This window comes from Pteropus vampyrus, unplaced genomic scaffold (assembly GCF_000151845.1).
Source record: "Pteropus vampyrus isolate Shadow unplaced genomic scaffold, Pvam_2.0 Scaffold43, whole genome shotgun sequence".
NCBI classification, from domain to species: domain Eukaryota; kingdom Metazoa; phylum Chordata; class Mammalia; order Chiroptera; family Pteropodidae; genus Pteropus; species Pteropus vampyrus.
Window position 1 is genome coordinate 9,095,542 of NW_011888824.1, and position 15,340 is coordinate 9,110,881.

Below are 15,340 nucleotides of genomic sequence, written 5' to 3' on the forward strand. Positions count from 1 at the left end.
ATGACATCCCAGTTTTTGCACCTTTCTCTATTTAAAAACACTTTTATTTGTGGATATTTTAAAAGAAATTCTGAACAATTCCATGAAACTCATTTTAACTGCTTAGATGCACTAGTGAAATGTTTAATTAGAGATAGATTTAAAAGATTATAGAATAAAAAATGATTGGGATCATCTATAAATTACATATAGTTCAGTGTAGTAAGGATTTTAGCCTTGCCTAAAGAGATCTTGCCTTTGTTTTTACCTCTGGGGTGGTAACCTTTAAACACTTTGAATTTCCCAAGTGATAGCAATGTCTTTGTAATTCATGATGGGACCATACCTGACAGTTTATGCTAAAGAGATGACTCAGGGTGGCGCCATACACATACATAGGCTTAGGGTGAGGGCTAGCCATGACAGAAAGACCAACTATCTGATTAGAGGTTTGGGGCTTTGGACTATGTGAGGTTAACCTAACTTCCTGGAATAGTAGTGGGGTGCCCAATTGTATGTAATCAATCAATCAATCAATCAATCAATCAAAGCTCTGGACATCCAAGCTTGGGTGATCTTCCTAAGTTAGTAATACTCCATACAGTTGTCACGCATTGATATAAGTGGATAACGTGTTTTAAGGACCACAGAATTTTGTATGTGGAATCCTTCCAGACTTTGGCCTATGCAGCTCTTTCTTTGGCTCATTCCAATTTATATCTTTTTCCTGAAATATATGTAGCCATGAGTATAATAGGTTTCGCTGAGTTCTATAAGTTTTTCTGGAGAATTATCGAACCCTAGGGTGATTTGGAGAAACCACCAAACTTGCATTGGGTGTCAGAAGTGAGTGTTTTCCTTTGTAGACTCTTTCCCCTAACTTTGTAGCTAGACTCTAACTCTTTGCAATTGGGGTCAGAAGTCTTGGTTGGGCAGACTTAGTCTGGGCGACTGTATCCTTAACCTCTCAGTTTGACCAACTATAGATAATAGTTTATAAAGGCAGAGAGTCTCTGAATTATATACATCTATATCTTATAAAATTGTATCTTTTGTTCCCCCTATTCTGCTCATAACTTTTATCACTTATGACCTTGTTCTGGGATTTATCTGTTGATATATTTGTCCATCTCACTAAACTGTGACTTCTTTAAAGCAAAAGATGGTTTCAAACTCATTTCCATAATGAGTGCCTAACTCAAAGTAGGTGGTCAATAAGTGTTTACTGAATGAATAAATTATTGAATCTTCGGAATGGTACAATTTTAATATAATTTACTCAAGATTGCTACACTTAGTTTCCATCATTAGTACGTTGAGATTTTGTGGATTACACTCACAACATGCCCTTTCTTAAATAAATAAAATTATTTCAAATAATTTTAGAACTGTTATTATAGAGCTAAGTGTCATCTTTTAATTTAATTTAATGGCACTGATTTGGGATTCAGAATAATAGAGAATATTGAGCTCTGTTATTTAACTGTGTAGCCCTGAGGAAATCACTTCATCAATTTAAACTCCTATTTTTTTTATCTGTAGAAAGAGATAAATTAGGCCTTAGTTTCTTATTGTTTTATATGCTGTTTTTTTTTAAATGTCTGAGGGATATTAATATTCCATTTTATTTTTCCTTAATTACTGAGTAGTTAGAATATATATGCATTATTCCATTTCAGTTTCCCCTAATTACTAAAAGTGTAATTAGAATATGCATGATGGAATATGCATTGGCACATATATATCTAAGTATAAATATTTAGCACTTATACATTTATACAAAAATCATATATATCTCAGTGTTATAAACACTGTAGTGAAGGTAGATAATTGACAAAATGTTTATTAGAACTTATCAAGGGTGGTTAAACATATCACCATTTTTGATTACCTCTTTCAAAAGAGTCTGAAATTTGAAGAACCATTTTCCATCCAAAAAAATATGTGACCAAGGCTTTTACTAAGAAGTTTAAATTAATTTCAACTCTAGGCACCACTGTTCCTAGTAATGTAAATTATCGGCTGTATTAGAAACCACAGACTTATTTTCTATTCCTATGGACTTTAATGCCTATTCATTTATTCACTGGCTCATTTATGCATTTATTTATTCGTTCATTCAGCCAAACATATATCTAGCATCTAGTGTGCCTCAGGTACTGTTATACTAGGTGATGAAGTTACAAAGATGAATTAGATGGTCTTTAGCTTCAGGAAGTAACCAAGTCACAGCTCACTTTGTTGACTTTTATTAAGTTCGGATACATAAATGATAGCTTATACATATGCAAATAAACTTGCTTTAGAATTTGTAGCCTTTTGTCAGCAGTTTTGGTGAAGAAAGACTGAGAGAAATTTACAGAATAACAAAGTTGAATTCCATTGCAAGAACCAGAGTTAAACTTTCTTTAAGTCTGCTAAAATCTTGAGTTGTTAATAAATATTAAATATGTGGATGTTATCTTTATGAGACCAAGTTAAAATAATTCACGAGAATAGTTCTCCAAATGACATTTAATAAAATCTAATGAATTAAGCTAATTCACTAGCTGACTTCTTAAACCTTGAATATGTGCTGTAATATATATAAGTTCTCACATATGTGAGCAAATACAAAAGGTGAGCCCAGCTAAAGTAGATTTTAATAATGGAGCAGCCTGAGAGGGTGTGTGAGAGGGCAACTGATACAAAAAAACAACCATTTCTCTATTGGTCTAGGGTCTTCCTTTGAAACTAATACTATCTGTACTGTTGGGAAAGTGAATGACACATAGCAGAAACATAAGTGTTGGGATTTACTAGAATTAGATTTTTTTTCACCCTCTCTCCCAAATCTACTTGGATTCTAGTTAAGCTAAATAAAATGGTCTGATGCGTTCAGTTTCATGTAAATGTGTATAACTAAAAATTTTTGAAATATGATCAATAGTTATTCTCAGAGCAAAAATATACTATTTCACTAGTCAAAATTCTTTATATAGTTAAATGAGATTTTGGGGAATCCTACATTTATTATAGCACTCTAAGCCAAAAACATATAGCTAAAGAGTTTAAATTTATATATATAAGTTATATGAAAAGATTTGACTAAGCAGTATTTGGCCATGAAGACAAAATTTAAGATTATAAACCCACTGGATTTTTTTTTTTTTTAGAAGAAAAGTAAACTATAAAGAATAACTAGATATATCAGACTTTAAAAAGCTTTATGTAAGTTTTTAAATTGTTATAAAAAATTCCACAAATATAACAAGTTTAATGAAAATTACCTAATTTTAAATATTTTTCATAAAAAAGGTGAGGAAAAGATAATGTAAACATCATGACTTTCTTTGGATTTGAAAGAACTAAAAGAAAAAAATTTTTTCTAAGGAAGAGAGGATTTTCACTTGACTCAACAAGAATCAGCCAGCCACTTGAGAGTTAAAGATATGTTTATCTAAAACCAGAAATATTCAAGTCTTGATGAGAGAAAATAATAATCATGTGTAGGTTGCCTTAACTGAACCAAATATTTGGAAGCATCTCCATTATCACATAGCACCATTCCTTTTATTTACCACGTGATTGTGTATGGGATGTGAGGTAATATGCAAGTCACTAGATGCATTTCTTTATAATACAGTAAAATTTAAAGTCTGCTGCTTTTTAAAACCATGGATTTTAGAATTTGACAAAATAGAAAGTATGATAATTATTTTTATCATCTCATTTTAAGATATATGTAATGTATTTTATTAATTGCTTCTTTAAGTGGACTAATTAAATACGAAATAAAACAGTTTGTACCAAAAAAAAAGAAAAAAAGAAAAAACAGTTTATATGGTCATTAAGTTAGATTCTGTTAGGCTATAAAAGAGAACTTCACCTCTCAGATATTTGTGTTGCCACATGGTAAATTTTATTCTAAAACCATATCTTCTGTTTGATTTTAATATTGATTTTATTTTTGTTATTTGAAATCTATACTTGGAGAATATTAGATGTTAGAGTTTTCATTGTCTGTTATTGTTGAGTGTTCTTAGACAAGTCATTTAAGCTCCCTGAATCTGACTTCCTTTACCTATAAAAATGTCTGTGTGACAGGTATATTATGAGAAATATAAGAAGTAAATGAATAGATTGCAAACACAAAGCTTCTAGTTTTAAATTGTCATTCGAAATAATTTTAAATAATTTAAACATTTATAGTCTGCATGCCTTCAAATGTAATTTGATATGTTTCTTCAGTAAAGCCACATCACTTAAGCTAATATAATTTTAAACATTAAGTTTAAATAGTTTTCTGTGATTCCTGTAAGTTAAAACTAAAGAATATAGAAATTCTCTCTGAATTTCTTCATGAGACACTGTTTCTTGATCTTCAAATATATTTTTATAGATAATATATTTTTTATTTATCTGACCACTTCCAATTTGGGGCATAGCATTAAAAAAACTACCCAATGAAGAGGGTTTTTTGTTTGTTTGTTTTTGTTTGTTTGTTTTTGTTTGTTTGTTTGTTTTAAAGATATTAAACAGATAAACCCTAGGTAGGTCATGTGCTTGTTGATGAAAAAAATGTTACATAGATAACTGTCTACCCTCAGTGAACAAATGTTAACTACTTCTTCTGTCAGCCAGAAGTTGACAAGAACCCTCTTAGATAATTCAAGTTTAATTTCTCTGCTGAGCTCCCAGTTCTCTAGTATCCCCATAATTTACAGTGCTTTTAAATGTTTTTCCTGCCTGCCATTTTATTAAAGATGAAATAAATAGAAATACAATGAATATCTAAAAAGATGTGATCAGGAAAAAAGGATAAAATGGTCACATACTATCGGTCAAAGCACCAAGCCCGAGTCAGCAGGTCTTCGAAACTGAAGTGATTCTAAGTGGCTATGTGATTTCCCATGAAACAAGTGGAGAGGCAGTGGGTGAAGTGCCCAGAGACCCCAAGACACTGTGTTTGCAAACTCTTACACGTCTGCTTGCAGAGTTCTTGCCTGAAACCTTTGTATATGTATTTAATACCCACAGAGGAGTGGAGTCTAAACAGCTCGGGCATGTCCTGCTGAGCCTTCCTCAGCAGCTTTATTAATCCAAAGACATTTCCAGAAGCCCAGTACCTTTCACTTGGAACAGGACACTGCCAAGGGCACAGTGGAAAGGTATTTATTTTATTTTTTTTTATAAGAAATATTTTAAGGTAGGCTAGGATAAATTATTGGGATCAAAAATAGAAGACTTCATTAATTTGGGGGGAAAAAAAGACTACGGAAAATCAAAACAGAAAAAGTACAATGGCAGGACAAAGACAAACTGCAGAATCTGCCTGAATCTGCCTGCAGAATGCAGAATATGCTCATCCGTGTGCATTGCAGTACAGAGGACACCATGACTGCTGCATCAGACATCTAAATATTTGGATGTTGCATATCAATTTACATCCATGCTCCTATCCGTACTCCCACTCCAAATTCCCAGCCCACTCCCTGGTGATGATCTCTGAAATCAGGAGCCAAAAAGAGCTCTTTTCTGCTGCCTGTGACTCTGAGTGAATTGGGCCTGCTGAGATAGGACATCGCAAAAACTGGACTCAGATCCAGGTCTCCTGGGCAGTGATTGAACCCACCTGAATTTGGGGCAGGTGACAGAGCAGACAAACTTTGCAGGCAGTCAAGGTCAGTGTATTTATCATCCGCTCACTTCTTTTTCTTAGCTCAAGATTTTCATATTGTCCTAAGTGCCTCTCAAAGCAGAGGAGAAGGGGTCATAATTGTCTGGCTGTTGACAGAACCCAGTTTGACAAGACGCCCATCATTTGATGATTTTGCATAGCAACTTTATATAAATTCCCAAGTTTTCCAAGGCAGTTGTGATTTTTATCCCCCACCGCCCCACTCCTGCCTTGTATTTAGGGACTCACCCTTGCATTCTCTGGCCTAGGGTCTCTGTTCCTCTGAAGTAATCGTCTCAATCTATTAATCAGTTACCGAACTAAACAAACAACTCCTCCAATCTTCCCCACCCCGCCAAAACAAACAAACAAACAAACAAACAACAACAACAAAAAACCACTTATGAAATGACTAAAAATGTCTTTAAGTGTCTTGTCTTTGTGATATGGGGCTACTCTGAAGTATGAGGCATAGGAGAATCCTGCTCATCTTGCTCCAAGGTCAGTGCTATTGCAGCAAAGCATTCATCTTTAGTTTTATTTTGCACTTTTTTTTTGACTTGTCTTATATTGTTGATTTATTTCCAAAAAAAACCTTGTCATGAAAATGAAGAATGTATTTGGTCCCTTGAAAAAAGGGGCTTTATTCTCTAACAGAGCAAGCCTGCAGATTTGATGCCCTTACTTTTTCTTATTTGAGGTCAATAAGAAATAACTACAAGAAAGTGGATGTAAGCAAACTCAAACTGTTATTAAATCCTAATCCTATGTTTGAGTTTGCAGACCTCAGATAACCAATACAAATAGAAAAGAAACTCTTCTATTCATTTATAATAGAGAATGTTCTAGGTATAAGATTTTAACATCATTGTTTTTTTCCCCTTTTATCTGCCAGTACTGGAGAAAGATTTATAAGGAAAGAAACACAGGTGAAAACCTACCTTAATTTTAGTAATAATTTATAAGTAGAGATTTTACCATTATTTCATAACAGAATTTATTTCCATAAAATTTATAGTGCTTTACACAAATAAAAAAGTGAAAAGAATGCTCTTTCTTGAGTTTCTTGTTCCTAAACTCTATTACTTCATGGTGAACTTCACTATATCTTATCTTTTTAATTGTATTTTTTAATTGTGGTAAGAATACTTAACATAAGATCTGTCCTCTTAAATTTTAAGTGCACAGCACAGTATCGCTAACTAAAGACAATGTAGTACAGTAGATCTCTAGAATTTATTCATCTTGCATAACTGAAACTTTATACCTGTTGAACAATTCCCTGCTCCAGCTCCTGGAAATTATCATCCTATTCTCTGTTCTATGAACGTGACTATTTTAAGTACCTCATATAAGAGGAGTCATGAAGTTTGTCCTTCTGTGACTGGCTTATTTCATTCAGCGTAATGCCTTCCAGGTTCATCCATGTTGTCACAAATGGCAAGATCTCTTCTTTTTTTAAAGCTGAATAATATCTCATCGTGTGTGTGTGTGTGTGTGTGTGTGTGTGTGTGTGTGTGTACACACATTTTCTTCATCCATCAAGGGACATTTCAGTCATTTTAATATACTGGCTATTGTAAATAACATTGCAATGAATATGGCAGTACAGATATCTCTTTGAGATCCTGGTTTGATTCTTTTGTATATGTACCCAGAAGATTATATAGTAGTTCTATTTTTAGTTTTTGAAAAACCTCCATAATGTTTTTTATAGCAGCTTCATCATTTTATATTCCCACCAACAATGTACCAGGGTCCTCTTCTCTCCACATCTTTACCAACACTTACCTAGTTATTTTGATAAGAGCTATTCTGACAGGTGTGAGGTGATATCTCATTGTGGTTTTGATTTGCATTCCCCTGATGATTAGAGGTGTTGAGCATCTTTCCATATACCTTTGGACTATTTGTATGTCTCCTTTGAAGAAATGTTCTCTGTAAGTCCTTTGTTCATTTTTTAATTGAATTATCTATCTATCTATCTATCATTTATTGCAGTTGAGTTTTACAAGTTCTTTATATGTTTTGCATATTCCTTTTTTATCAGATATGTTTGTAAACATTTTCTCTCATTCTGTTGGTTGCCTTTTTTCTTCTGTTGATTACTTCCTTTGCTATGCAGAAGATTTTTAGTTTGTCGTAGTCCCACTTGTCTGTTTACTTTTGTTGCCAGTGCTTTTGGTATCATATCCAAAAAGTCATTGCCAAAATGAATTTCTTGAAGTTTTTCTCCCATGTTTTTTTTTTTTTTTTTGGTAAAAGTTTTATAATTTCAGGTCTTATGTGTAAGTTGCTAATCTATTTTGAGTTGATTTTGTGTGTGGTGTATGATAAGGGTTCAATTTCATTCTTTTTCTGATAGATGTCCAGTTTTTCCAGCACCATTTGTTGAAGAGATTATCCTTCCATATTGTATATTCTTGGCATCCTTGTGGAATATAAATTGATCATATATGTGTGGGTTTATTTTTAGGTTCTCCGTTTTTTCCCATTGGTCTACATGTCTATTTTCATGTAAATACCATATGTTTTAATTGCTGTTATTTCATAATATATTTTGAAGAGGAGAACACAGCTGGAGGCACCAAACTTTCTGATTTCTAAATAATCTTCATAATTTCAAGTAGGCAAACATCCCAGGTCTTTGGGGTTTACCAACACTGAGAAGGTCTGCAGAGTTTGGAACTAAACAGTGGACTAAGAATGGAGTAGAATAGCACTTTTTTAAAAAAAGAAATTATTCCAAGGTCAACCTATTTTTTTTTATTCCAGCTTTTTAGGTTTCCAAAAGATGTGTTAAAGCAAAATAGTGGCCTTTATAAATGCATAGTCTTTAAAATATATACTCTTTCCATAGTAAGTCATATTCATTTTAAGACTGTTCCTTGGAGGCATTGTATAAATAGGGAGGCTCTATATCATATATTAGGTAATGATAATGAAGTATTGCCATATTAATCTTTAAGTTGAGCTCTGAATTTAGTAATTTAGAGGTAAATGCTCTAGAGAGACATCATCATCAAGAAATAAGTGGGAATAATAATGCTGATCTCAAAGGAATTACATTTGATTATCTATATAAAACATTTTCCACCTTCCCTAACACTTAGGAAAGACATAACATCTAGCAACTGCAAATATTGTCGAAAGAATATAGAAACTGTGTAGTTTGCCTCTAGTCAACACAAATAACTGCAAAATCAAATAAAGAAAACATTTTAGGTGTAGTTTTAAAAACAGTGGGTTTGGAATGCCTAAATCTATGTTAAAGAAAAAAAAAAGAAATAACTAAGCAATTGTTTAAAACTGAAGGCTATACCTGAATTAATGAAGCAAATTTCATTATGAACAATCTAAAAATTTCAGGCTATTTCTTATTGATCTGTTGATGCTTTTTAATGAGTGTATAATAATAACCTGAGAATGGGAGGTTTTTCAACTTTCAAATTTACCTGAAGTCATAACCACAATATGGAATGTCAAAGTGAGCTTAGTTATTAGTTTAAATAAATCGTTCTGCAAATTAAAACTTCATTGTTCTCATGTTTATATTTGATATTATATAAGTTGCACCTACCTTGCCAGGAGGAGTCAATTCCTTCTGTCTGCTAATTGCCAATATTAGAACTTTAGCATTAGTTTTATTTTTTTAAAAAATGCACTAGTTTACATGATTTTAAAAATAAGAGTACACATAAACTCTAGTAATGGAAATTTGTTTCTCTAAATGTGTACTATATCTAGGAGATTCTTTCATAGATCCCCAAATACTTGCCTGTATTCCTTTACAGAAATACCCTATTACCTTTTACTTTTCAAATTCAGATTATATCCATTTCATTTTTTATGGGGATATAAAAGTATCTTTAGTTTTCTGTTACAATTCTACTTTTTCGTTTTACTTTTCTGATGATGATTAATCCCTTCTTCTAAATGTTTATGGACAATTCTTTCCTTTTCTACTGATAAGAAAATATATGTCTTAAAACTTAATTGGAGGAAAAACATAAACTTTTCCCCAAATTTTAAAATTTAATTATTAAACAGTTTATAAGTTGTTAACATATTAAGTATACTTTTACAAATTTATTCAGTCATAACAATATAGAATTAATTTCAAACATTACTGACCTTGTCTTGCTCTCACCTTTGACTACATTATTCTACTTAAATTATTTCTACATATCTTTCCATGTTTCTAAATTTGGTCCAAGGTTTTCATTGAGATCCTCAGATTTATTCATATTACTACTCTGTATTTTTGTCATAATTTCTCTGAAAAATTATACCTATTGCAGGGAATCAAGAATGACCATTGACCATCATGTCCCAAAGCAGCTCTTTATGTGAGCCACAACTTTGTCTCATGAGGATGCTCTAGGTTCCAAAATAACAAACAAAAATACAACAGTTGTGGCTAATCCTCTCTTTTTCTCTCATCTCTATTCCACTGAGATTTCGATCATCTATGCAGAATCACTCATGGCTTATTAGTTTCTTTCTATATGTGTTATGTGGAATTTGTCACAGTTATTTTGCCCGAGTTTATTTTAATTCCATTTTACTGTTGCAAATTGATGGGCAATGCATACCTCAGAGTTCTATGTTGGTTTTGATTAAACAGATAAACACTTCTAGTGTGACAGAAAGTAAATTGCGAGAAACTTGAATTTTTCTCTTTTCCACTTTCATCGTAGAAAATGTAGTAGTTCATAAAGTAGAGAAAGCAAGAAAAAGTTCAGAGCTTCGGGCTTAACATAGTGATTGAAATGGAAAGCCATGTAAATCCTCCAATGATGTGTTCTTCCAAGAAAGGCAGAGAATTGTGGAGACACTTTACATGATGGGATATATAAGTAGAACCCTGGAGGTTCAGATGTGAAAGCAAACTCCTGGAGTTAAGCACTTAGCTGAAAATTGCTTTCTATCATCTGAGCTAGAAGTAATCAGAAGCCAGGCATGAAAGATTAAAGCAAAATACTTTAGGTGTATATTTGGCTTCTCAAAGTGTGAATTTTATTTTTCTTCTTTTAATGCCCAGGCTAATACCTGACTCTCACAATTAAAGTGTTCCCATGATAATTTATTTTTAAAAATCAGGGAAAGGAATGTATTCACATTAAAACAACTCTCCAGAACTTGTTGACTATCGTGGAATATAGTGTAATGTTGGTACCTTTCATCTGAAGCATCCCATTCCTAAAAGAGATTAACAGAAGCACATAGTCCCAAGTTGTAATGTGATTTATAAGAAAAATGAGGCCTAGGAAAGAACGCTATCAAAAGCTTGTGTTTTCATCCTATGCTCATTGCCTTTAATCCTGTGGTCATACTATTCAGATAATATTATTAGAGGAGAAAAACAAAACAACTAGATCAGAATGTTGCCTGGCAAGGAGTAATAGATAAGAGATAACCTGATAAAGGGCCACGGCTGTGATAGCCAAGTAGTTTTCTAGTCAATTCTGATGTCAAATATCTGTCTCTGTTATTGTTATATCTGTGATTTATACTTTGAAAACAAGTCATTCCCTACTCCTGAATAACCACGACCAGATGACATTGATTTAAATAATGTGGGCTTCTCTATTATGGGTTCTTACTTTCTTCTACAGCTTTTAATTTTTAAGTTCCTGCTTTCTGTTGGAAAGAAACAATATTATTCTACAATATAATTGGAAGTTGAAATGTCTTTAATTAATGCCTCATAGTATAAATTAGACTTTCTAAAGATATCTGTTATTAAGTTGTAGTATAGATCCTATTTAGTGGCCATTTAGGGAAATCACTTTGCTAGAAGTTTCTAATATGTTACAACCATTCTCTGAGGTTGGCATTTTTCCCAATTTACTGATAAAAAGACTGAGGCTTAGAGAGATCATGTAACTTCTCTGCGATCACACATATTGGGAGAACTCTCCAATTTTTGGAAAGCCTTGTATTCCTTCCTTTTAGAAACTCTCCTCTCCTATTCCATATTATTTGGATGAGACTATCATTGTACTGGTCCAGGTTACTCACTATGGAGCTGGACACATCACCTTACCCAAACATTGGAGCCTTTTGGGGAGAATTGATGTGAATACTAGGAAGGGAAGGTCTCACCCCTTCTGAAATGCTAGCTGTTAAGAACTACATAAACATGGGGTTTGCTGAGGTCCGTCTCTCCTGTATTGACCTGAGGAGAGCCATAGACAGCTGAGAAAAAAGGCAATGCTAAGAAGAAAAAGAAAAAAATTATGATAACAGCATTTTAGTCTTTGGCATAAAACCCATTCCAATCCTGAGACACCACAGCCATATAAGAACAAAAGGCAAAGCCCTAACAATATATTATTAAATCTTAGCCAAGGTATTGTTTTATAGTCCTATGAGAGTTAAAGCCAAATTATAGCAATGTTTTACTTCACCTCATACAATGAGCTGACCGTAAACTCTGCTCTGATCTTTCACGCTAACTCTATTCTACTGAGCCTCGGACATGCCAAATCAGCTCCTGCTCTAGAAACTTTGCATTTCTCATTTATTCTGCATGAGACATTCTTATACAGTAAAGCTTATTACTTGATCGTGTAAATGAGCCTGAGCGAGGCTCATTCTCTCATTATTATTGTATTCAAATATCATCTTCTCTGTCGGCTTTCCCCAACAAAACTATTTGTCATTGCACCCTCCCTAATTCTCTCCAGCCTCTATTATCATTCTCTCACTCCCTTCCCTGCTTTATTTTTCCTCACAACACTTATCATTATGTCTTAGCTTATTTATCATGTCTATTGCCCACTTTGTCACTACGATAATCTTCAAGAGGGCAGGAATTTTGTTCTCTGCTAAGTCTCCAGCATCTAGTATCTGGCCTGACACATAGAAAATGCTCAATAAAGATTTGTAGAATGAATGAAAGAAAGTCAATAAGCTATATTTTGGTTAAGAATAGGGTGGGGTAGTTAAGATAGTTTGAAAGGGTTCTTGTCATTTACAGCTTAAAGATTTCTGACTAATAAACAGGCATAATGGTGGATTCAGAATTCAAACAGATGTTTGATTATATGATTATATTATTCTATATCATTGTTAAACATTTTTAATGATGACATTTTTTACAATAAACTGAAAAAGTGGGGTCTCCAGGGAAGCCTTAAAAAGATAGCTAGAGAGCATTTAAATATAATTATGTATTTGTTATTGTTGATAACAGAAAGAATGCTATATACCATAAAGATTACAAATACTTTGTAATGATCTTATTTATTATCAACTATAAATGCTGCTGAAAAATGAAGTAATTGTTTGAAAATACATTAATCTCTCCCCTAAAGCAAGTTGTTTTTGAGAGTTCTTAGCCTATGATACAGATTTATTTTTATACACAATATTTGTATGCATACGAATTTTGGTTCAAGTAAGAGCAAACTGAGTCGTTCCTCTTGAAATTATTTTAACACAGAGGAAATTGTGTATTGAGAACAGAGAAGGGAAATAACATAAATGTTAGATAATAAAAGATTTTTTAATTTGGAGTTTTGAGGAAGAACTGATAAAGGAAGTAAACCTATAAATATCTCCAGTGGTGTCTGGAGAAGAGAAGAAAGATGGAGGTAGGGAAGAGGGGCTCACAGTAGGAGTTTCAGTATGAAATTCTTCACCAAGGTTCTTCTGATGGCTACATATGTGAGTGCTGGCAAGGAAGACTGTTTTCGTCTGCTTGGGCTGCTACAACAAAATACCACAGACTGGGTGGCTTATAAACAGAAATTTATTTCTCACAGAAATCTGGAGGCTGGAAGTCCAAGATCATGTTCAGGTTAGGGTCCTCTTTGGGTCTGCAGACTTCTTGATGTATCTTTACTTCATGGAGGGGAAGGTATCTCTCTGGAGCCTCCTTTATGATGTACTCATTCTATTCAGGAGGGTTTCACTTCCTAAGAGCCCCATTTACTAATACCATCACCTTTGGGGTTAGTATTTCAATATATGAATCTTAAGGAGACATAAACATTCAGACTATAGCAAAGATGGGCAGAGATTAGGGGAACTCCATGCTCCTAACATCTAAGTTACTTTGTCATCTGAAGAAATATTATAACCTGGAGTGGAGGGGATTACCTGTAAGAAGGCCCCAAGATATAGAATAGGAAAAAGGCAGGAGCCAACAATTCAAGCAAAATGCAATTGATATTAACTTTAGTTTGCTATTTTTTTTATTTTAGTGGATATAAAAAGTTCTAAAAAGTGGACATGAAAAATTTCACTTCATCACCTATTTCCATTTTTCCCATAAAGTCTTATATGATTTAAAACTCAGTAGGTTTAAATAAGAAAAGCAACTAGGGTGCCTCAAGGAGACAAAGGAGCTGGATATTACTATAATTCTACCAGGTTTGCCTTAGAATTTTAGAATCCCAGGGGAAGAATATTCCCAAGACCCAAGGTTGGATGGTGACAAGAGATACGAAGCAATTAGGAACATGGGTAGAGATCATGTTTCTGCTTCTTCCATCTGCCTGCTTGCTGTTTTCTCTCTACAGACAAGAGCTTTCTCCTCCATTTTTCCATCTTCACGGTAAACTATAACTGCCTTACAGTTCCCTAGATTACATGTTAAAGTTCTCACCACATGCCATGACTAACCATCTGTTTTGAGTCCCCGTTCCAAATTTAATGGACTTTATTTAAGTATCTGTAGCTGGGAAAGTGGCATTGCAAAGTGTTTGAATAGCTACTCATAGCCCAACTCTGAGGGGTAAGAAATTCAGACCAAAGAAGACCTGGATAGACATTCCACAGGGCATGATGTCAAACATTTTCAATTCTTTTTCGACTGGCCTTTTCAGCTACCTAATCCTTTCTGATTGTTGACATCTACTATAGCAGTGTTCCTTTACTTTATTGTTTATATATTTCTTAATTCAAACTATTAATTTATTAGAAAACTAGTTTTGTAGCAGAAGACATTTATTAGTAAAATCTATTTCAACTGAAGCAATAAAAAGTTTAAATCATACTGTGAATTCAGAAAAGAATGATGAAAATTGGAGTTTTATTTAAGTGATTTTTCTTGAAACTACAAGACAAAGATTTTTTTTTTTTTTAACAATGGTACATGTATTAAATATAGATAAGTTACAGTTACCTGATGTGGTAACATTTTTTACATGTAATCTCCTAGGTACTCAGTTAAAGTTTGTTAAATTTTGTAAATTATGAATATTTGTGTGTTTTAATTTAACATGTATTTTAAGTATTTATTAATATGATTGGTTATTTATGTCTAGCCCATGGAACTGAAAATGAATATAAATACTCAACCCACATTTCAGATATGAATTTTAAAAACTATCACTAGCTATGAGAAAAAAAATATTTACCAGAAGCTAATGGTAGTTTTTAATATTGCACTGATGTAAATTACCAATATATGTTATGTATTGAGACACAATTTCTTTACTCAGATACTGGTTCTGACTTTGCATTACTAGTACAGAGTTTAGTGGTCAATTCTGCTGAAGTTATGCATAGCTGAAGTCCTGTAGTTCTTTTTGAATTAATTTGTTTTATTAAGATTAATTTGTTTTGTTAAGATAAATCTTAACTTTAGAACTGTGGCATAATTAATGAAAATGTATATGTGAGAGGCTCCCTGTTTTCTAAAGGAAAATTATGATATAATTAAATATTGCATATGCTTCATTAGATCTT